At 51.5% G+C, this 21,240-nt stretch overlaps 6 non-coding genes and 6 pseudogenes across 6 annotated transcripts; all 12 read right to left on the bottom strand.

Moving 5' to 3' along the window:
• Positions 1–619: 619 nt before the first annotated feature.
• LOC123730618 (U5 spliceosomal RNA) lies at positions 620–736 on the bottom strand. Its single transcript, XR_006762053.1, has one exon. It is a non-coding gene; the product is annotated as a U5 spliceosomal RNA (small nuclear RNA).
• A 687-nt stretch (positions 737–1,423) lies between these two features.
• LOC123730595 (uncharacterized) lies at positions 1,424–1,599 on the bottom strand (annotated as a pseudogene).
• A 2,767-nt stretch (positions 1,600–4,366) lies between these two features.
• LOC123730617 (U5 spliceosomal RNA) lies at positions 4,367–4,483 on the bottom strand. Its single transcript, XR_006762052.1, has one exon. It is a non-coding gene; the product is annotated as a U5 spliceosomal RNA (small nuclear RNA).
• Positions 4,484–5,168: 685 nt separating this feature from the next.
• On the bottom strand, positions 5,169–5,341 carry LOC123730594 (uncharacterized; annotated as a pseudogene).
• Positions 5,342–8,109: 2,768 nt separating this feature from the next.
• On the bottom strand, positions 8,110–8,225 carry LOC123730658 (U5 spliceosomal RNA). Its single transcript, XR_006762093.1, has one exon. It is a non-coding gene; the product is annotated as a U5 spliceosomal RNA (small nuclear RNA).
• Positions 8,226–8,904: 679 nt separating this feature from the next.
• On the bottom strand, positions 8,905–9,075 carry LOC123730596 (uncharacterized; annotated as a pseudogene).
• A 2,764-nt stretch (positions 9,076–11,839) lies between these two features.
• Positions 11,840–11,956, bottom strand: LOC123730616 (U5 spliceosomal RNA). Its single transcript, XR_006762051.1, has one exon. It is a non-coding gene; the product is annotated as a U5 spliceosomal RNA (small nuclear RNA).
• Positions 11,957–12,656: 700 nt separating this feature from the next.
• On the bottom strand, positions 12,657–12,832 carry LOC123730593 (uncharacterized; annotated as a pseudogene).
• Positions 12,833–15,599: 2,767 nt separating this feature from the next.
• LOC123730615 (U5 spliceosomal RNA) lies at positions 15,600–15,716 on the bottom strand. The gene has a single exon (XR_006762050.1). It is a non-coding gene; the product is annotated as a U5 spliceosomal RNA (small nuclear RNA).
• A 689-nt stretch (positions 15,717–16,405) lies between these two features.
• Positions 16,406–16,578, bottom strand: LOC123730591 (uncharacterized; annotated as a pseudogene).
• Positions 16,579–19,341: 2,763 nt separating this feature from the next.
• Positions 19,342–19,458, bottom strand: LOC123730614 (U5 spliceosomal RNA). Its single transcript, XR_006762049.1, has one exon. It is a non-coding gene; the product is annotated as a U5 spliceosomal RNA (small nuclear RNA).
• A 688-nt stretch (positions 19,459–20,146) lies between these two features.
• LOC123730592 (uncharacterized) lies at positions 20,147–20,318 on the bottom strand (annotated as a pseudogene).
• Between the last annotated feature and the right edge of the window lie 922 nt (positions 20,319–21,240).

Raw genomic sequence — 21,240 nt, 5'->3', positions numbered from 1 at the left:
AGCGCACCGTATTCGCCAGCCCCATCCTAGGGACTGGCCTCCCTGTAGTATTTTGCGCCATCTCCGCAAGGAGCTTAGCGCCCTCTCCTCCGCTCCTGCTTTTCCTCCAAAAAGTAAAAACTGAAAAGAGCGGCAAAATACACCAACCGTGTCTCAAAACCAAAAACAACAAACTTTCCTCCCTCCTGCCTTCCTTCGACCTTTTGGCTCAGCGGGCTTTGGGGCACCTCGGTACCAAGCTTGATCTGAGCCAAAAGGCCGAGAAGCGATAACCCACAAATTGACCCCTGCACCCGCTCGGTCCCGGGGGCCTCGGCAGACCTCATCGGTTTGGCAAAAGTTGGCTCCTCCTCACCCAACGCTTCCCTGGTGACAGGCGGGTGTGTTTTTTTTTAAAAGTCGCTAATGCGTCGTTAGGTCACTAGCTCTTTAATCCTAGTGCGACTATTTGTTCAATGCCCGGCAAATACACCAGTCATCGTCGGGCTTGAACTCAATTGCCCGAGCGACTACTTTGAGTGGAAAAATACGCCGGTCGGTCAGCCGGCTTCAAGTCAAACGCCTGAGCAAAAAGTCTCGAGGCGTCATCTCTGTCAATTTCTCTTGAAACAAGATACCGGGCTCTGCCAGAAGCAAAGCCCTTCCAAAAATACGTTGAACTCGTAAGTGTTCCTCTCCACGGAAGTCTTTAGTAAAAGGCGAAAGGCTTGTGCGTAATGAAGAGAAACCAGAGTCGTATGGAAGTCAGAGGTCGGGGCCCGAGACACACACGGTGCACTCTAGGCCGGGTCCCCGCGGGTGGTCCCCGAACCCACTCTTCCAAGTTTTCGAGGGCTGTGGGTAAAAAGTCACAGACAGACAGACAGACAGACAGACAGACAGACAGACAGACAGATAGACAGATAGACAGATAGACAGATAGACAATCCTGGTGAAGTGATTGTATTTTTGGGGGGGCTCAAAACACACACACACACACAATCCTGGTGAAGTGATTGTATTTTTTGGGGGGCTCAAAAACACACACACACACACACACACACACACACACAATCCTGGTGAAGTGATTGTATTTTTTGGGGGGCTCAAAAAACACACACACACACACACACACACACACACACACACACACACACACACACACACAATCCTGGTGAAGTGATTGTATTTTTGGGGGGCTCAAAAACACACACACACACACACACACACACACACACACACACACACACACACACACACTCTCCTGGCCAATGTTTTTTTTTTTTTTTTTTTTAAGTAAAATGGCGGGAAAACGGGGGACCCCCATGAAGGGGGCTTCGCACTTGTTTCAGTTTGGATGATTCTTCTTTTTCCATTCCTTCTCTTCTTCTGCTAGCTGTTTTACATAGCTTGGTGTATTTCTTTTTCCTTGACAATGGGAGAAAAGTGTTGCACCGTTCCCGGAGGTACTGCAATACCCGGGTCGATGCGTGGAGCGGACGGAGCAAGCCCCATTTCCGACTCCCTGTTCGAAAAATCCATTTAATATGTAGTCCCCGATGGGGACGTATCAGATATTAAACTGATAAGAACAGATTTTTTTTTTTTTATAAAATATATTTATTACGTTCAATGCCTTTCAATACAAAACCATATATCAATCAAAAATCATAACTAGGCATTTTACTTATAACACAATCCGGAAAACCCAAAACAATAAATCAGGGAAACATCTTCCCTCCCTTTCCTACTTACAAACCAAACCCATACCCACACCAAAAAAATTCAAAGAAAAACTCACCCCATCCCGACCGACGGGGACGCCTTCTCCACTCCTGACGCTCCCCGTCGGCCTCCATCCCCTCTCCCCTGGATACAGAAACAATGCCTGGTACCCGCACACTCTGTGTCATTTGCCCCCCACTTAAATCCACCACCCTACTTTCTTCTGGACTCAGGCCCGAGCACCCCATGCCCCCAAACAGAAAACTTTCTCCTTCCTCCATCCCCCAACCCTGGGCCATGCCTGGGAGGTCTAGCTCCGCAAGGGGTGTAAACGAACATGAAGGAGAGGGAGCCCACGAGGGCCCTAAAACCTCTCCCCCTGCTCCCCCACACCCCCTTTTTACCACCCTTCCTCCTCCTACTGTCCGGTCGCTCCCACGTCTTTGGCTTCTTTATAGGTGGAGGACGCAACCAGGGAACATCCCTGTCTGCGTCCGACAGCCCCCCTCGCTTCGTTCATATTGTCCGGCAGCCCCACCACCATCTCCCTCAGCTCCTCCACCCGTGATCTCACCTCTTTACTGTCCCCCCACTCCTTCACTCCATCTCCTACTGGTCCCGCCACCACTGCCTTCTCTTTCTCCTCCCTTTCTGTCTCTTTCTTCTCCACCACCTTCTTCCCTGTCTCCTTCCTTTCTGTCTCTTTCTTCTCCACCACCTTCTTCCCTATCTCCTTCCTTTCTGTCTCTTTCTCCTCCACCACCTTCTTCCCCTGTCTCCTCCCTTTCTGTCTCTTTCTTCTCCACCACCTTCTTCCCTGTCTCCTTCCTTTCTGTCTCTTTCTTCTCCACCACCTTCTTCCCTATCTCCTTCCTTTCTGTCTCTTTCTCCTCCACCACCTTCTTCCCTGTCTCCTTCCTTTCTGTCTCTTTCTCCTCCACCACCTTCTTCCCTCTCTCCTTCCTTTCTGTCTCTTTCTCCTCCACCACCTTCTTCCCTGTCTCCTTCCTTTCTATCTCTTTCTTCTCCACCGCCGTCTTCCCAGTCTCCTTCCTTTCTGTCTCTTTCTTCTCCACCTCCGTCTTCCCAGTCTCCTCCCCTCTCTGTTGCCTTCTCCGTCTCCTTCCTCTCCACAGCCGTCTTCTCTGGCCCCTTCACTCTCCTGTCTCCTTCCTCCTCCTGCTCTCCTTTAGCCTTCTGCCCTTCCGTTTCCACTATGCTGTTGTCTTCTTTTCCGTTTTCTCCTCCCCTTCCGTTTTCTCCTTCTCTTCCACCCGTGTGTCCGCTCCCTCTGTTCCAGTCCTTTGTTCTTGGTCCCTCCTTCTACCCCCATCCCCGGCTCTTGCTCCCCCCAGCTGCAGACGCGTATGACCTCTGACGCGCCCGGGCATTCACGCCACAGGTGCGTTAGCATACCACACCCGTGACATGCCTTCGGCGCGTCACAGTCCCTCGCCTCGTGCTCCGTAGATCCACAATACCTACACTTCTTTGTGCCGCACGAGGCGAGGATATGACCATAGGCCATACAACGCCTGCAGAACGGAGGCTGACGGGCATAATGCAACGTCCCCCGGTCAGCCCCCAGGGAGAACATCGCCGGAGGATGGAGGTATCCACCCAATCCATTTGGGTCCTCTCTTAGGAGGGCCTGAAACCCCTCCTCCCGGTCCAAAAGCCCAGGGAATCTTTGAGGTGCCTTCCTGAGGAGACACCATCCATGTATCTCCCCAGAAAGGCCCTCACCTCCTCGTCCTTAACGTAAGGGTTGTAAATGTTCACGTTAACCACTCGGAAATTGCTCCTCGCCAAGCTAGTCACCACGTAATGGGACATCGGCTTCTCCTTTTCCACTTCTCTCACCTTTCTGAGAATCTCGTCGTGCTTTTTCTCCGTATGCAATGCCACATCATATGCACCCTCCAATGGGTTTTCTTGTAGGCAGAACACTTCCTCCACCTTCAGCCCAAGGATACCGATCAGGATAGTCCTCCCAAAAGCGTCTCTGTCCAGTGGATCCATCGCCTTATCCCTCCAGGAAAAGCGCACCGTGTTCGCCAGCCCCATCCTAGGGACTGGCCTCCCTGTAGTATTTTGCGCCATCTCCGCAAGGAGCTTGACGCCCTCTCCTCCGCTCCTGCTTTTCCTCCAAAAAGTAAAAACTGAAAAGAGCGGCAAAATACACCAACCGTGTCTCAAAAAACCAAAAACAACAAACTTTCCTCCCTCCTGCCTTCCTTCGACCTTTTTGGCTCAGCGGGCTTTGGGGCACCTCGGTACCAAGCTTGATCTGAGCCAAAAGGCCGAAGGCGATAACCCACAAATTGACCCCTGCACCCGCTCGGTGCCCGGGGCCTCGGCAGACCTCATCGGTTTGGCAAAAGTTGGCTCCTCCTCACCCAACGCTTCCCCTGGTGACAGGCGGGTGTGTTTTTTTTAAAAGTCGCTAATGCGTCGTTAGGTCACTAGCTCTTTAATCCTAGTGCGACTATTTGTTCAATGCCCGGCAAATACACCAGTCATCGTCGGGCTTGAACTCAATTGCCCGAGCGACTACTTTGAGTGGAAAAAATACGCCGGTCGGTCAGCCGGCTTCAAGTCAAACGCCTGAGCAAAAAGTCTCGGCGTCATCTCTGTCAATTTCTCTTGAAACAAGATACCGGGCTCTGCCAGAAGCAAAGCCCTTCCAAAAATACGTTGAACTCGTAAGTGTTCCTCTCCACGGAAGTCTTTAGTAAAAGGCGAAAGGCTTGTGCGTAATGAAGAGAAACCAGAGTCGCATGGAAGTCAGAGGTCGGGGCCCGAGACACACACGGTGCACTCTAGGCCGGGTCCCCGCGGGTGGTCCCCGAACCCACTCTTCCAAGTTTTCGAGGGCTGTGGGTAAAAAGTCACAGACAGACAGACAGACAGACAGACAGACAGACAGACAGACAGATAGACAGATAGACAGATAGACAGATAGACAATCCTGGTGAAGTGATTGTATTTTTGGGGGGCTCAAAAACACACACACACACACAATCCTGGTGAAGTGATTGTATTTTTTGGGGGGGCTCAAAAACACACACACACACACACACACACACACACACAATCCTGGTGAAGTGATTGTATTTTTTGGGGGGGCTCAAAACAACACACACACACACACACACACACACACACACACACACACACACACACACACACACACAATCCTGGTGAAGTGATTGTATTTTTGGGGGGCTCAAAAACACACACACACACACACACACACACACACACACACACACACACACTCTCCTGGCCAATGTTTTTTTTTTTTTTTTTTTTAAGTAAAATGGCGGGAAAACGGGGGACCCCCATGAAGGGGCTTCGCACTTGTTTCAGTTTGGATGATTCTTCTTTTTCCATTCCTTCTCTTCTTCTGCTAGCTGTTTTACATAGCTTGGTGTATTTCTTTTTCCTTGACAATGGGAGAAAAGTGTTGCACCGTTCCCGGAGGTACTGCAATACCGGGTCGATGCGTGGAGCGGACGGAGCAAGCCCCATTTCCGACTCCCTGTTCGAAAAACCCATTTAATATGTAGTCCCCGATGGGGGACGTGTCAGATATTAAACTGATAAGAACAGATTTTTTTTTTATAAAATATATTTATTACGTTCAATGCCTTTCAATACAAAACCATATATCAATCAAAAATCATAACTAGGCATTTTACTTATAACACAATCCGGAAAACCCAAAACAATAAATCAGGGAAACATCTTCCCTCCCTTTCCTACTTACAAACCAAACCCATACCCACACCAAAAATTCAAAGAAAAACTCACCCCATCCCGACCGACGGGGACGCCTTCTCCACTCCTGACGCTCCCCCGTCGGCCTCCATCCCCTCTCCCCTGGATACAGAAACAATGCCTGGTACCCGCACACTCTGTGTCATTTGCCCCCCACTTAAATCCACCACCCTACTTTCTTCTGGACTCAGGCCCGAGCACCCCATGCCCCCAAACAGAAAACTTTCTCCTTCCTCCATCCCCCAACCCTGGGCCATGCCTGGGAGGTCTAGCTCCGCAAGGGGTGTAAACGAACATGAAGGAGAGGGAGCCCACGAGGGCCCTAAAACCTCTCCCCCCTGCTCCCCCACACCCCCCTTTTTACCACCCTTCCTCCTCCTACTGTCCGGTCGCTCCCACGTCTTTGGCTTCTTTATAGGTGGAGGACGCAACCAGGGAACATCCCTGTCTGCGTCCGACAGCCCCCCCCTCGCTTCGTTCATATTGTCCGGCAGCCCCACCACCATCTCCCTCAGCTCCTCCACCCGTGATCTCACCTCTTTACTGTCCCCCCACTCCTTCACTCCATCTCCTACTGGTCCCGCCACCACTGCCTTCTCTTTCTCCTCCCTTTCTGTCTCTTTCTTCTCCACCACCTTCTTCCCTGTCTCCTTCCTTTCTGTCTCTTTCTTCTCCACCACCTTCTTCCCTATCTCCTTCCTTTCTGTCTCTTTCTCCTCCACCACCTTCTTCCCTGTCTCCTCCCTTTCTGTCTCTTTCTTCTCCACCACCTTCTTCCCTGTCTCCTTCCTTTCTGTCTCTTTCTTCTCCACCACCTTCTTCCCTATCTCCTTCCTTTCTGTCTCTTTCTCCTCCACCACCTTCTTCCCTGTCTCCCTTCCTTTCTGTCTCTTTCTCCTCCACCACCTTCTTCCCTCTCTCCTTCCTTTCTGTCTCTTTCTCCTCCACCACCTTCTTCCCTGTCTCCTTCCTTTCTATCTCTTTCTTCTCCACCGCCGTCTTCCCAGTCTCCTTCCTTTCTGTCTCTTTCTTCTCCACCTCCGTCTTCCCAGTCTCCTCCCTCTCTGTTGCCTTCTCCGTCTCCTTCCTCTCCACAGCCGTCTTCTCTGGCCCCTTCACTCTCCTGTCTCCTTCCTCCTCCTGCTCTCCTTTAGCCTTCTGCCCTTCCGTTTCCACTATGCTGTTGTCTTCTTTTCCGTTTTCTCCTCCCGCTTCCGTTTTCTCCTTCTCTTCCACCCGTGTGTCCGCTCCCTCTGTTCCAGTCCTTTGTTCTTGGTCCCTCCTTCTACCCCCATCCCCGGCTCTTGCTCCCCCCAGCTGCAGACGCAGTATGACCTCTGACGCGCCGGGCATTCACGCCACAGGTGCGTTAGCATACCACACCCGTGACATGCCTTCGGCGCGTCACAGTCCTCGCCTCGTGCTCCGTAGATCCACAATACCTACACTTCTTTGTGCCGCGACGAGGCGAGGATATGACCATAGGCCATACAACGCCTGCAGAACGGAGGCTGACGGGCATAATGCAACGTCCCCGGTCAGCCCCCAGGGAGAACATCGCCGGAGGATGGAGGTATCCACCCAATCCATTTGGGTCCTCTCTTAGGAGGGCCTGAAACCCCTCCTCCCGGTCCAAAAGCCCAGGGAATCTTTGAGGTGCCTTCCTGAGGAGACACCATCCATGTATCTCCCCAGAAAGGCCCTCACCTCCTCGTCCTTAACGTAAGGGTTGTAAATGTTCACGTTAACCACTCGGAAATTGCTCCTCGCCAAGCTAGTCACCACGTAATGGGACATCGGCTTCTCCTTTTCCACTTCTCTCACCTTTCTGAGAATCTCGTCGTGCTTTTTCTCCGTATGCAATGCCACATCATATGCACCCTCCAATGGGTTTTCTTGTAGGCAGAACACTTCCTCCACCTTCAGCCCAAGGATACCGATCAGGATAGTCCTCCCAAAAGCGTCTCTGTCCAGTGGATCCATCGCCTTATCCCTCCAGGAAAAGCGCACCGTATTCGCCAGCCCCATCCTAGGGACTGGCCTCCCTGTAGTATTTTGCGCCATCTCCGCAAGGAGCTTGGCGCCCTCTCCTCCGCTCCTGCTTTTCCTCCAAAAAGTAAAAACTGAAAAGAGCGGCAAAATACACCAACCGTGTCTCAAAAAACCAAAAACAACAAACTTTCCTCCCTCCTGCCTTCCTTCGACCTTTTGGCTCAGCGGGCTTTGGGGCACCTCGGTACCAAGCTTGATCTGAGCCAAAAGGCCAGAAGCGATAACCCACAAATTGACCCCTGCACCCGCCGGTGCCCGGGGGCCTCGGCAGACCTCATCGGTTTGGCAAAGTTGGCTCCTCCTCACCCAACGCTTCCCTGGTGACAGGCGGGTGTGTTTTTTTTAAAAGTCGCTAATGCGTCGTTAGGTCACTAGCTCTTTAATCCTAGTGCGACTATTTGTTCAATGCCCGGCAAATACACCAGTCATCGTCGGGCTTGAACTCAATTGCCCGAGCGACTACTTTGAGTGGAAAAAATACGCCGGTCGGTCAGCCGGCTTCAAGTCAAACGCCTGAGCAAAAAGTCTCAAGGCGTCATCTCTGTCAATTTCTCTTGAAACAAGATACCGGGCTCTGCCAGAAGCAAAGCCCTTCCAAAATACGTTGAACTCGTAAGTGTTCCTCTCCACGGAAGTCTTTAGTAAAAGGCGAAAGGCTTGTGCGTAATGAAGAGAAACCAGAGTCGTATGGAAGTCAGAGGTCGGGGCCCGAGACACACACGGTGCACTCTAGGCCGGGTCCCCGCGGGTGGTCCCCGAACCCACTCTTCCAAGTTTTCGAGGGCTGTGGGTAAAAAGTCACAGACAGACAGACAGACAGACAGACAGACAGACAGACAGACAGATAGACAGATAGACAGATAGACAGATAGACAATCCTGGTGAAGTGATTGTATTTTTGGGGGGCTCAAAAACACACACACACACAATCCTGGTGAAGTGATTGTATTTTTTGGGGGGGGCTCAAAAACACACACACACACACACACACACACACACAATCCTGGTGAAGTGATTGTATTTTTGGGGGGCTCAAAAAACACACACACACACACACACACACACACACACACACACACACACACACACACACAATCCTGGTGAAGTGATTGTATTTTTGGGGGGCTCAAAACAACACACACACACACACACACACACACACACACACACACACACACACACACACTCTCCTGGCCAATGTTTTTTTTTTTTTTTTTTAAGTAAAATGGCGGGAAAACGGGGACCCCCATGAAGGGGCTTCGCACTTGTTTCAGTTTGGATGATTCTTCTTTTTCCATTCCTTCTCTTCTTCTGCTAGCTGTTTTACATAGCTTGGTGTATTTCTTTTCCTTGACAATGGGAGAAAAGTGTTGCACCGTTCCGGAGGTACTGCAATACCGGTCGATGCGTGGAGCGGACGGAGCAAGCCCCATTTCCGACTCCCTGTTCGAAAAACCCATTTAATATGTAGTCCCCCGATGGGGACGTATCAGATATTAAACTGATAAGAACAGATTTTTTTTTTATAAAATATATTTATTACGTTCAATGCCTTTCAATACAAAACCATATATCAATCAAAAATCATAACTAGGCATTTTACTTATAACACAATCCGGAAAACCCAAAACAATAAATCAGGGAAACATCTTCCCTCCCTTTCCTACTTACAAACCAAACCCATACCCACACCAAAAAAATTCAAAGAAAAACTCACCCCATCCCGACCGACGGGACGCCTTCTCCACTCCTGACGGCTCCCCGTCGGCCTCCATCCCCTCTCCCCTGGATACAGAAACAATGCCTGGTACCCGCACACTCTGTGTCATTTGCCCCCACTTAAATCCACCACCCTACTTTCTTCTGGACTCAGGCCCGAGCACCCCATGCCCCCAAACAGAAAACTTTCTCCTTCCTCCATCCCCCAACCCTGGGCCATGCCTGGGAGGTCTAGCTCCGCAAGGGGTGTAAACGAACATGAAGGAGAGGGAGCCCACGAGGGCCCTAAAACCTCTCCCCCTGCTCCCCCACACCCCCTTTTTACCACCCTTCCTCCTCCTACTGTCCGGTCGCTCCCACGTCTTTGGCTTCTTTATAGGTGGAGGACGCAACCAGGGAACATCCCTGTCTGCGTCCGACAGCCCCCCTCGCTTCGTTCATATTGTCCGGCAGCCCCACCACCATCTCCCTCAGCTCCTCCACCCGTGATCTCACCTCTTTACTGTCCCCCCACTCCTTCACTCCATCTCCTACTGGTCCCGCCACCACTGCCTTCTCTTTCTCCTCCCTTTCTGTCTCTTTCTTCTCCACCACCTTCTTCCCTGTCTCCTTCCTTTCTGTCTCTTTCTTCTCCACCACCTTCTTCCCTATCTCCTTCCTTTCTGTCTCTTTCTCCTCCACCACCTTCTTCCCTGTCTCCTCCCTTTCTGTCTCTTTCTTCTCCACCACCTTCTTCCCTGTCTCCTTCCTTTCTGTCTCTTTCTTCTCCACCACCTTCTTCCCTATCTCCTTCCTTTCTGTCTCTTTCTCCTCCACCACCTTCTTCCCTGTCTCCTTCCTTTCTGTCTCTTTCTCCTCCACCACCTTCTTCCCTCTCTCCTTCCTTTCTGTCTCTTTCTCCTCCACCACCTTCTTCCCTGTCTCCTTCCTTTCTATCTCTTTCTTCTCCACCGCCGTCTTCCCAGTCTCCTTCCTTTCTGTCTCTTTCTTCTCCACCTCCGTCTTCCCAGTCTCCTCCCTCTCTGTTGCCTTCTCCGTCTCCTTCCTCTCCACAGCCGTCTTCTCTGGCCCCTTCACTCTCCTGTCTCCTTCCTCCTCCTGCTCTCCTTTAGCCTTCTGCCCTTCCGTTTCCACTATGCTGTTGTCTTCTTTTCCGTTTTCTCCTCCCGCTTCGTTTTCTCCTTCTCTTCCACCCGTGTGTCCGCTCCCTCTGTTCCAGTCCTTTGTTCTTGGTCCCTCCTTCTACCCCCATCCCCGGCTCTTGCTCCCCCAGCTGCAGACCAGCGTATGACCTCTGACGCGCCGGGCATTCACGCCACAGGTGCGTTAGCATACCACACCCGTGACATGCCTTCGGCGCGTCACAGTCCCTCGCCTCGTGCTCCGTAGATCCACAATACCTACACTTCTTTGTGCCGCACGAGGCGAGGATATGACCATAGGCCATACAACGCCTGCAGAACGGAGGCTGACGGGCATAATGCAACGTCCCCCGGTCAGCCCCCAGGAGAACATCGCCGGAGGATGGAGGTATCCACCCAATCCATTTGGGTCCTCTCTTAGGAGGGCCTGGAAACCCCTCCTCCCGGTCCAAAAGCCCAGGGAATCTTTGAGGTGCCTTCCTGAGGAGACACCATCCATGTATCTCCCCAGAAAGGCCCTCACCTCCTCGTCCTTAACGTAAGGGTTGTAAATGTTCACGTTAACCACTCGGAAATTGCTCCTCGCCAAGCTAGTCACCACGTAATGGGACATCGGCTTCTCCTTTTCCACTTCTCTCACCTTTCTGAGAATCTCGTCGTGCTTTTTCTCCCGTATGCAATGCCACATCATATGCACCCTCCAATGGGTTTTCTTGTAGGCAGAACACTTCCTCCACCTTCAGCCCAAGGATACCGATCAGGATAGTCCTCCCAAAAGCGTCTCTGTCCAGTGGATCCATCGCCTTATCCCTCCAGGAAAAGCGCACCGTGTTCGCCAGCCCCATCCTAGGGACTGGCCTCCCTGTAGTATTTTGCGCCATCTCCGCAAGGAGCTTGGCGCCCTCTCCTCCGCTCCTGCTTTTCCTCCAAAAAGTAAAAACTGAAAAGAGCGGCAAAATACACCAACCGTGTCTCAAAAAACCAAAAACAACAAACTTTCCTCCCTCCTGCCTTCCTTCGACCTTTTGGCTCAGCGGGCTTTGGGGCACCTCGGTACCAAGCTTGATCTGAGCCAAAAGGCCGAGAAGCGATAACCCACAAATTGACCCCTGCACCCGCCCGGTCCCCGGGGCCTCGGCAGACCTCATCGGTTTGGCAAAAGTTGGCTCCTCCTCACCCAACGCTTCCCTGGTGACAGGCGGGTGTGTTTTTTTTAAAAGTCGCTAATGCGTCGTTAGGTCACTAGCTCTTTAATCCTAGTGCGACTATTTGTTCAATGCCCGGCAAATACACCAGTCATCGTCGGGCTTGAACTCAATTGCCCGAGCGACTACTTTGAGTGGAAAAAATACGCCGGTCGGTCAGCCGGCTTCAAGTCAAACGCCTGAGCAAAAAGTCTCGGCGTCATCTCTGTCAATTTCTCTTGAAACAAGATACCGGGCTCTGCCAGAAGCAAAGCCCTTCCAAAAATACGTTGAACTCGTAAGTGTTCCTCTCCACGGAAGTCTTTAGTAAAAGGCGAAAGGCTTGTGCGTAATGAAGAGAAACCAGAGTCGTATGGAAGTCAGAGGTCGGGGCCCGAGACACACACGGTGCACTCTAGGCCGGGTCCCGCGGTGGTCCCCGAACCCACTCTTCCAAGTTTTCGAGGGCTGTGGGTAAAAAGTCACAGACAGACAGACAGACAGACAGACAGACAGACAGACAGACAGATAGACAGATAGACAGATAGACAGATAGACAATCCTGGTGAAGTGATTGTATTTTTGGGGGGGGGCTCAAAAAACACACACACACACAATCCTGGTGAAGTGATTGTATTTTTTGGGGGGCTCAAAAACACACACACACACACACACACACACACACACAATCCTGGTGAAGTGATTGTATTTTTTTGGGGGGCTCAAAAACACACACACACACACACACACACACACACACACACACACACACACACACACACACACACAATCCTGGTGAAGTGATTGTATTTTTTGGGGGGGGCTCAAAAACACACACACACACACACACACACACACACACACACACACACACACACACACACTCTCCTGGCCAATGTTTTTTTTTTTTTTTTTTTTTTTTAAGTAAAATGGCGGGAAAACGGGGGACCCCCATGAAGGGGGCTTCGCACTTGTTTCAGTTTGGATGATTCTTCTTTTTCCATTCCTTCTCTTCTTCTGCTAGCTGTTTTACATAGCTTGGTGTATTTCTTTTTCCTTGACAATGGGAGAAAAGTGTTGCACCGTTCCCGGAGGTACTGCAATACCGGTCGATGCGTGGAGCGGACGGAGCAAGCCCCATTTCCGACTCCCTGTTCGAAAAACCCATTTAATATGTAGCCCCCCGATGGGGGACGTATCAGATATTAAACTGATAAGAACAGATTTTTTTTTTTTTATAAAATATATTTATTACGTTCAATGCCTTTCAATACAAAACCATATATCAATCAAAAATCATAACTAGGCATTTTACTTATAACACAATCCGGAAAACCCAAAACAATAAATCAGGGAAACATCTTCCCTCCCTTTCCTACTTACAAACCAAACCCATACCCACACCAAAAAAATTCAAAGAAAAACTCACCCCATCCCGACCGACGGGGACGCCTTCTCCACTCCTGACGCTCCCCCGTCGGCCTCCATCCCCTCTCCCCTGGATACAGAAACAATGCCTGGTACCCGCACACTCTGTGTCATTTGCCCCCCACTTAAATCCACCACCCTACTTTCTTCTGGACTCAGGCCCGAGCACCCCATGCCCCCAAACAGAAAACTTTCTCCTTCCTCCATCCCCCAACCCTGGGCCATGCCTGGGAGGTCTAGCTCCGCAAGGGGTGTAAACGAACATGAAGGAGAGGGAGCCCACGAGGGCCCTAAAACCTCTCCCCCTGCTCCCCCACACCCCCTTTTTACCACCCTTCCTCCTCCTACTGTCCGGTCGCTCCCACGTCTTTGGCTTCTTTATAGGTGGAGGACGCAACCAGGGAACATCCCTGTCTGCGTCCGACAGCCCCCCCCTCGCTTCGTTCATATTGTCCGGCAGCCCCACCACCATCTCCCTCAGCTCCTCCACCCGTGATCTCACCTCTTTACTGTCCCCCCACTCCTTCACTCCATCTCCTACTGGTCCCGCCACCACTGCCTTCTCTTTCTCCTCCCTTTCTGTCTCTTTCTTCTCCACCACCTTCTTCCCTGTCTCCTTCCTTTCTGTCTCTTTCTTCTCCACCACCTTCTTCCCTATCTCCTTCCTTTCTGTCTCTTTCTCCTCCACCACCTTCTTCCCTGTCTCCTCCCTTTCTGTCTCTTTCTTCTCCACCACCTTCTTCCCTGTCTCCTTCCTTTCTGTCTCTTTCTTCTCCACCACCTTCTTCCCTATCTCCTTCCTTTCTGTCTCTTTCTCCTCCACCACCTTCTTCCCTGTCTCCTTCCTTTCTGTCTCTTTCTCCTCCACCACCTTCTTCCCTCTCTCCTTCCTTTCTGTCTCTTTCTCCTCCACCACCTTCTTCCCTGTCTCCTTCCTTTCTATCTCTTTCTTCTCCACCGCCGTCTTCCCAGTCTCCTTCCTTTCTGTCTCTTTCTTCTCCACCTCCGTCTTCCCAGTCTCCTCCCTCTCTGTTGCCTTCTCCGTCTCCTTCCTCTCCACAGCCGTCTTCTCTGGCCCCTTCACTCTCCTGTCTCCTTCCTCCTCCTGCTCTCCTTTAGCCTTCTGCCCTTCCGTTTCCACTATGCTGTTGTCTTCTTTTCCGTTTTCTCCTCCCGCTTCCGTTTTCTCCTTCTCTTCCACCCGTGTGTCCGCTCCCTCTGTTCCAGTCCTTTGTTCTTGGTCCCTCCTTCTACCCCCATCCCCGGCTCTTGCTCCCCCAGCTGCAGACGCGCGTATGACCTCTGACGCGCCGGGCATTCACGCCACAGGTGCGTTAGCATACCACACCCGTGACATGCCTTCGGCGCGTCACAGTCCCTCGCCTCGTGCTCCGTAGATCCACAATACCTACACTTCTTTGTGCCGCACGAGGCGAGGATATGACCATAGGCCATACAACGCCTGCAGAACGGAGGCTGACGGGCATAATGCAACGTCCCCCGGTCAGCCCCCAGGGAGAACATCGCCGGAGGATGGAGGTATCCACCCAATCCATTTGGGTCCTCTCTTAGGAGGGCCTGGAAACCCCTCCTCCCGGTCCAAAAGCCCAGGGAATCTTTGAGGTGCCTTCCTGAGGAGACACCATCCATGTATCTCCCCAGAAAGGCCCTCACCTCCTCGTCCTTAACGTAAGGGTTGTAAATGTTCACGTTAACCACTCGGAAATTGCTCCTCGCCAAGCTAGTCACCACGTAATGGGACATCGGCTTCTCCTTTTCCACTTCTCTCACCTTTCTGAGAATCTCGTCGTGCTTTTTCTCCGTATGCAATGCCACATCATATGCACCCTCCAATGGGTTTTCTTGTAGGCAGAACACTTCCTCCACCTTCAGCCCAAGGATACCGATCAGGATAGTCCTCCCAAAAGCGTCTCTGTCCAGTGGATCCATCGCCTTATCCCTCCAGGAAAAGCGCACCGTATTCGCCAGCCCCATCCTAGGGACTGGCCTCCTGTAGTATTTTGCGCCATCTCCGCAAGGAGCTTGGCGCCCTCTCCTCCGCTCCTGCTTTTCCTCCAAAAAGTAAAAACTGAAAAGAGCGGCAAAATACACCAACCGTGTCTCAAAAAACCAAAAACAACAAACTTTCCTCCCTCCTGCCTTCCTTCGACCTTTTGGCTCAGCGGGCTTTGGGGCACCTCGGTACCAAGCTTGATCTGAGCCAAAAGGCCGAGAAGCGATAACCCACAAATTGACCCCTGCACCCGCCGGCCCCCGGGGCCTCGGCAGACCTCATCGGTTTGGCAAAAGTTGGCTCCTCCTCACCCAACGCTTCCCTGGTGACAGGCGGGTGTGTTTTTTTTAAAAGTCGCTAATGCGTCGTTAGGTCACTAGCTCTTTAATCCTAGTGCGACTATTTGTTCAATGCCCGGCAAATACACCAGTCATCGTCGGGCTTGAACTCAATTGCCCGAGCGACTACTTTGAGTGGAAAAAATACGCCGGTCGGTCAGCCGGCTTCAAGTCAAACGCCTGAGCAAAAAGTCTCGGCGTCATCTCTGTCAATTTCTCTTGAAACAAGATACCGGGCTCTGCCAGAAGCAAAGCCCTTCCAAAAATACGTTGAACTCGTAAGTGTTCCTCTCCACGGAAGTCTTTAGTAAAAGGCGAAAGGCTTGTGCGTAATGAAGAGAAACCAGAGTCGTATGGAAGTCAGAGGTCGGGGCCCGAGACACACACGGTGCACTCTAGGCCGGGTCCCCGCGGGTGGTCCCCGAACCCACTCTTCCAAGTTTTCGAGGGCTGTGGGTAAAAAGTCACAGACAGACAGACAGACAGACAGACAGACAGACAGACAGACAGATAGACAGATAGACAGATAGACAGATAGACAATCCTGGTGAAGTGATTGTATTTTTGGGGGGGGCTCAAAAACACACACACACACACAATCCTGGTGAAGTGATTGTATTTTTGGGGGGGGCTCAAAAACACACACACACACACACACACACACACACACAATCCTGGTGAAGTGATTGTATTTTTTGGGGGGCTCAAAAACACACACACACACACACACACACACACACACACACACACACACACACACACACACACACAATCCTGGTGAAGTGATTGTATTTTTGGGGGGGCTCAAAACACACACACACACACACACACACACACACACACACACACACACACACACACACTCTCCTGGCCAATGTTTTTTTTTTTTTTTTTTGTAAAATGGCGGGAAAACGGGGACCCCCATGAAGGGGGCTTCGCACTTGTTTCAGTTTGGATGATTCTTCTTTTTCCATTCCTTCTCTTCTTCTGCTAGCTGTTTTACATAGCTTGGTGTATTTCTTTTCCTTGACAATGGGAGAAAAGTGTTGCACCGTTCCCGGAGGTACTGCAATACCGGGTCGATGCGTGGAGCGGACGGAGCAAGCCCCATTTCCGACTCCCTGTTCGAAAAACCCATTTAATATGTAGTCCCCCGATGGGGACGTATCAGATATTAAACTGATAAGAACAGATTTTTTTTTTATAAAATATATTTATTACGTTCAATGCCTTTCAATACAAAACCATATATCAATCAAAAATCATAACTAGGCATTTTACTTATAACACAATCCGGAAAACCCAAAACAATAAATCAGGGAAACATCTTCCCTCCCTTTCCTACTTACAAACCAAACCCATACCCACACCAAAAAATTCAAAGAAAAACTCACCCCATCCCGACCGACGGGGACGCCTTCTCCACTCCTGACGCTCCCCGTCGGCCTCCATCCCTCTCCCCTGGATACAGAAACAATGCCTGGTACCCGCACACTCTGTGTCATTTGCCCCCACTTAAATCCACCACCCTACTTTCTTCTGGACTCAGGCCCGAGCACCCCATGCCCCCAAACAGAAAACTTTCTCCTTCCTCCATCCCCAACCCTGGGCCATGCCTGGGAGGTCTAGCTCCGCAAGGGGTGTAAACGAACATGAAGGAGAGGGAGCCCACGAGGGCCCTAAAACCTCTCCCCCTGCTCCCCCACACCCCCCCTTTTACCACCCTTCCTCCTCCTACTGTCCGGTCGCTCCCACGTCTTTGGCTTCTTTATAGGTGGAGGACGCAACCAGGGAACATCCTGTCTGCGTCCGACAGCCCCCCTCGCTTCGTTCATATTGTCCGGCAGCCCCACCACCATCTCCCTCAGCTCCTCCACCCGTGATCTCACCTCTTTACTGTCCCCCCACTCCTTCACTCCATCTCCTACTGGTCCCGCCACCACTGCCTTCTCTTTCTCCTCCCTTTCTGTCTCTTTCTTCTCCACCACCTTCTTCCCTGTCTCCTTCCTTTCTGTCTCTTTCTTCTCCACCACCTTCTTCCCTATCTCCTTCCTTTCTGTCTCTTTCTCCTCCACCACCTTCTTCCCTGTCTCCTCCCTTTCTGTCTCTTTCTTCTCCACCACCTTCTTCCCTGTCTCCTTCCTTTCTGTCTCTTTCTTCTCCACCACCTTCTTCCCTATCTCCTTCCTTTCTGTCTCTTTCTCCTCCACCACCTTCTTCCCTGTCTCCTTCCTTTCTGTCTCTTTCTCCTCCACCACCTTCTTCCCTCTCTCCTTCCTTTCTGTCTCTTTCTCCTCCACCACCTTCTTCCCTGTCTCCTTCCTTTCTATCTCTTTCTTCTCCACCGCCGTCTTCCCAGTCTCCTTCCTTTCTGTCTCTTTCTTCTCCACCTCCGTCTTCCCAGTCTCCTCCCTCTCTGTTGCCTTCTCCGTCTCCTTCCTCTCCACAGCCGTCTTCTCTGGCCCCTTCACTCTCCTGTCTCCTTCCTCCTCCTGCTCTCCTTTAGCCTTCTGCCCTTCCGTTTCCACTATGCTGTTGTCTTCTTTTCCGTTTTCTCCTCCCGCTTCCGTTTTCTCCTTCTCTTCCACCCGTGTGTCCGCTCCCTCTGTTCCAGTCCTTTGTTCTTGGTCCCTCCTTCTACCCCCATCCCCGGCTCTTGCTCCCCCCCCAGCTGCAGACGCGTATGACCTCTGACGCGCCGGGCATTCACGCCACAGGTGCGTTAGCATACCACACCCGTGACATGCCTTCGGCGCGTCACAGTCCCTCGCCTCGTGCTCCGTAGATCCACAATACCTACACTTCTTTGTGCCGCACGAGGCGAGGATATGACCATAGGCCATACAACGCCTGCAGAACGGAGGCTGACGGGCATAATGCAACGTCCCCGGTCAGCCCCCCAGGGAGAACATCGCCGGAGGATGGAGGTATCCACCCAATCCATTTGGGTCCTCTCTTAGGAGGGCCTGAAACCCCTCCTCCCGGTCCAAAAGCCCAGGGAATCTTTGAGGTGCCTTCCTGAGGAGACACCATCCATGTATCTCCCCAGAAAGGCCCTCACCTCCTCGTCCTTAACGTAAGGGTTGTAAATGTTCACGTTAACCACTCGGAAATTGCTCCTCGCCAAGCTAGTCACCACGTAATGGGACATCGGCTTCTCCTTTTCCACTTCTCTCACCTTTCTGAGAATCTCGTCGTGCTTTTTCTCCGTATGCAATGCCACATCATATGCACCCTCCAATGGGTTTTCTTGTAGGCAGAACACTTCCTCCACCTTCAGCCCAAGGATACCGATCAGGATAGTCCTCCCAAAAGCGTCTCTGTCCAGTGGATCCATCGCCTTATCCCTCCAGGAAAAGCGCACCGTATTCGCCAGCCCCATCCTAGGGACTGGCCTCCCTGTAGTATTTTGCGCCATCTCCGCAAGGAGCTTGGCGCCCTCTCCTCCGCTCCTGCTTTTCCTCCAAAAAGTAAAAACTGAAAAGAGCGGCAAAATACACCAACCGTGTCTCAAAAACCAAAAACAACAAACTTTCCTCCCTCCTGCCTTCCTTCGACCTTTTGGCTCAGCGGGCTTTGGGGCACCTCGGTACCAAGCTTGATCTGAGCCAAAAGGCCGAGAAGCGATAACCCACAAATTGACCCCTGCACCCGCCCGGTCCCCGGGGCCTCGGCAGACCTCATCGGTTTGGCAAAAGTTGGCTCCTCCTCACCCAACGCTTCCCCTGGTGACAGGCGGGTGTGTTTTTTTTTAAAAGTCGCTAATGCGTCGTTAGGTCACTAGCTCTTTAATCCTAGTGCGACTATTTGTTCAATGCCCGGCAAATACACCAGTCATCGTCGGGCTTGAACTCAATTGCCCGAGCGACTACTTTGAGTGGAAAAAATACGCCGGTCGGTCAGCCGGCTTCAAGTCAAACGCCTGAGCAAAAAGTCTCGGCGTCATCTCTGTCAATTTCTCTTGAAACAAGATACCGGGCTCTGCCAGAAGCAAAGCCCTTCCAAAAATACGTTGAACTCGTAAGTGTTCCTCTCCACGGAAGTCTTTAGTAAAAGGCGAAAGGCTTGTGCGTAATGAAGAGAAACCAGAGTCGTATGGAAGTCAGAGGTCGGGGCCCGAGACACACACGGTGCACTCTAGGCCGGGTCCCCGCGGGTGGTCCCCGAACCCACTCTTCCAAGTTTTCGAGGGCTGTGGGTAAAAAGTCACAGACAGACAGACAGACAGACAGACAGACAGACAGACAGACAGATAGACAGATAGACAGATAGACAGATAGACAATCCTGGTGAAGTGATTGTATTTTTGGGGGGCTCAAAAAACACACACACACACAATCCTGGTGAAGTGATTGTATTTTTGGGGGGGGCTCAAAAACACACACACACACACACACACACACACACAATCCTGGTGAAGTGATTGTATTTTTGGGGGGCTCAAAACACACACACACACACACACACACACACACACACACACACACACACACACACACACACACACAATCCTGGTGAAGTGATTGTATTTTTGGGGGGCTCAAAACACACACACACACACACACACACACACACACACACACACACACACACACACACTCTCCTGGCCAATGTTTTTTTTTTTTTTTTTTTAAGTAAAATGGCGGGAAAACGGGGGACCCCCATGAAGGGGGCTTCGCACTTGTTTCAGTTTGGATGATTCTTCTTTTTCCATTCCTTCTCTTCTTCTGCTAGCTGTTTTACATAGCTTGGTGTATTTCTTTTTCCTTGACAATGGGAGAAAAGTGTTGCACCGTTCCCGGAGGTACTGCAATACCGGGTCGATGCGTGGAGCGGACGGAGCAAGCCCCATTTCCGACTCCCTGTTCGAAAAACCCATTTAATATGTAGTCCCCCGATGGGGGCGTATCAGATATTAAACTGATAAGAACAGATTTTTTTTTATAAAATATATTTATTACGTTCAATGCCTTTCAATACAAAACCATATATCAATCAAAAATCATAACTAGGCATTTTACTTATAACACAATCCGAAAACCCAAAACAATAAATCAGGGAAACATCTTCCCTCCCTTTCCTACTTACAAACCAAACCCATACCCACACCAAAAAATTCAAAGAAAAACTCACCCCATCCCGACCGACGGGGACGCCTTCTCCACTCCTGACGCTCCCCGTCGGCCTCCATCCCCTCTCCCCTGGATACAGAAACAATGCCTGGTACCCGCACACTCTGTGTCATTTGCCCCCACTTAAATCCACCACCCTACTTTCTTCTGGACTCAGGCCCGAGCACCCCATGCCCCCAAACAGAAAACTTTCTCCTTCCTCCATCCCCCAACCCTGGGCCATGCCTGGGAGGTCTAGCTCCGCAAGGGGTGTAAACGAACATGAAGGAGAGGGAGCCCACGAGGGCCCTAAAACCTCTCCCCCTGCTCCCCCACACCCCCTTTTTACCACCCTTCCTCCTCCTACTGTCCGGTCGCTCCCACGTCTTTGGCTTCTTTATAGGTGGAGGACGCAACCAGGGAACATCCCTGTCTGCGTCCGACAGCCCCCCTCGCTTCGTTCATATTGTCCGGCAGCCCCACCACCATCTCCCTCAGCTCCTCCACCCGTGATCTCACCTCTTTACTGTCCCCCCACTCCTTCACTCCATCTCCTACTGGTCCCGCCACCACTGCCTTCTCTTTCTCCTCCCTTTCTGTCTCTTTCTTCTCCACCACCTTCTTCCCTGTCTCCTTCCTTTCTGTCTCTTTCTTCTCCACCACCTTCTTCCCTATCTCCTTCCTTTCTGTCTCTTTCTCCTCCACCACCTTCTTCCCTGTCTCCTCCCTTTCTGTCTCTTTCTTCTCCACCACCTTCTTCCCTGT

Source organism: Salmo salar, chromosome ssa25, assembly GCF_905237065.1.
Source record: "Salmo salar chromosome ssa25, Ssal_v3.1, whole genome shotgun sequence".
NCBI lineage: Eukaryota > Metazoa > Chordata > Actinopteri > Salmoniformes > Salmonidae > Salmo > Salmo salar.
Note: the sequence above shows the minus strand (reverse complement) of the source record. Positions and strands in the feature narration are given on the sequence as shown.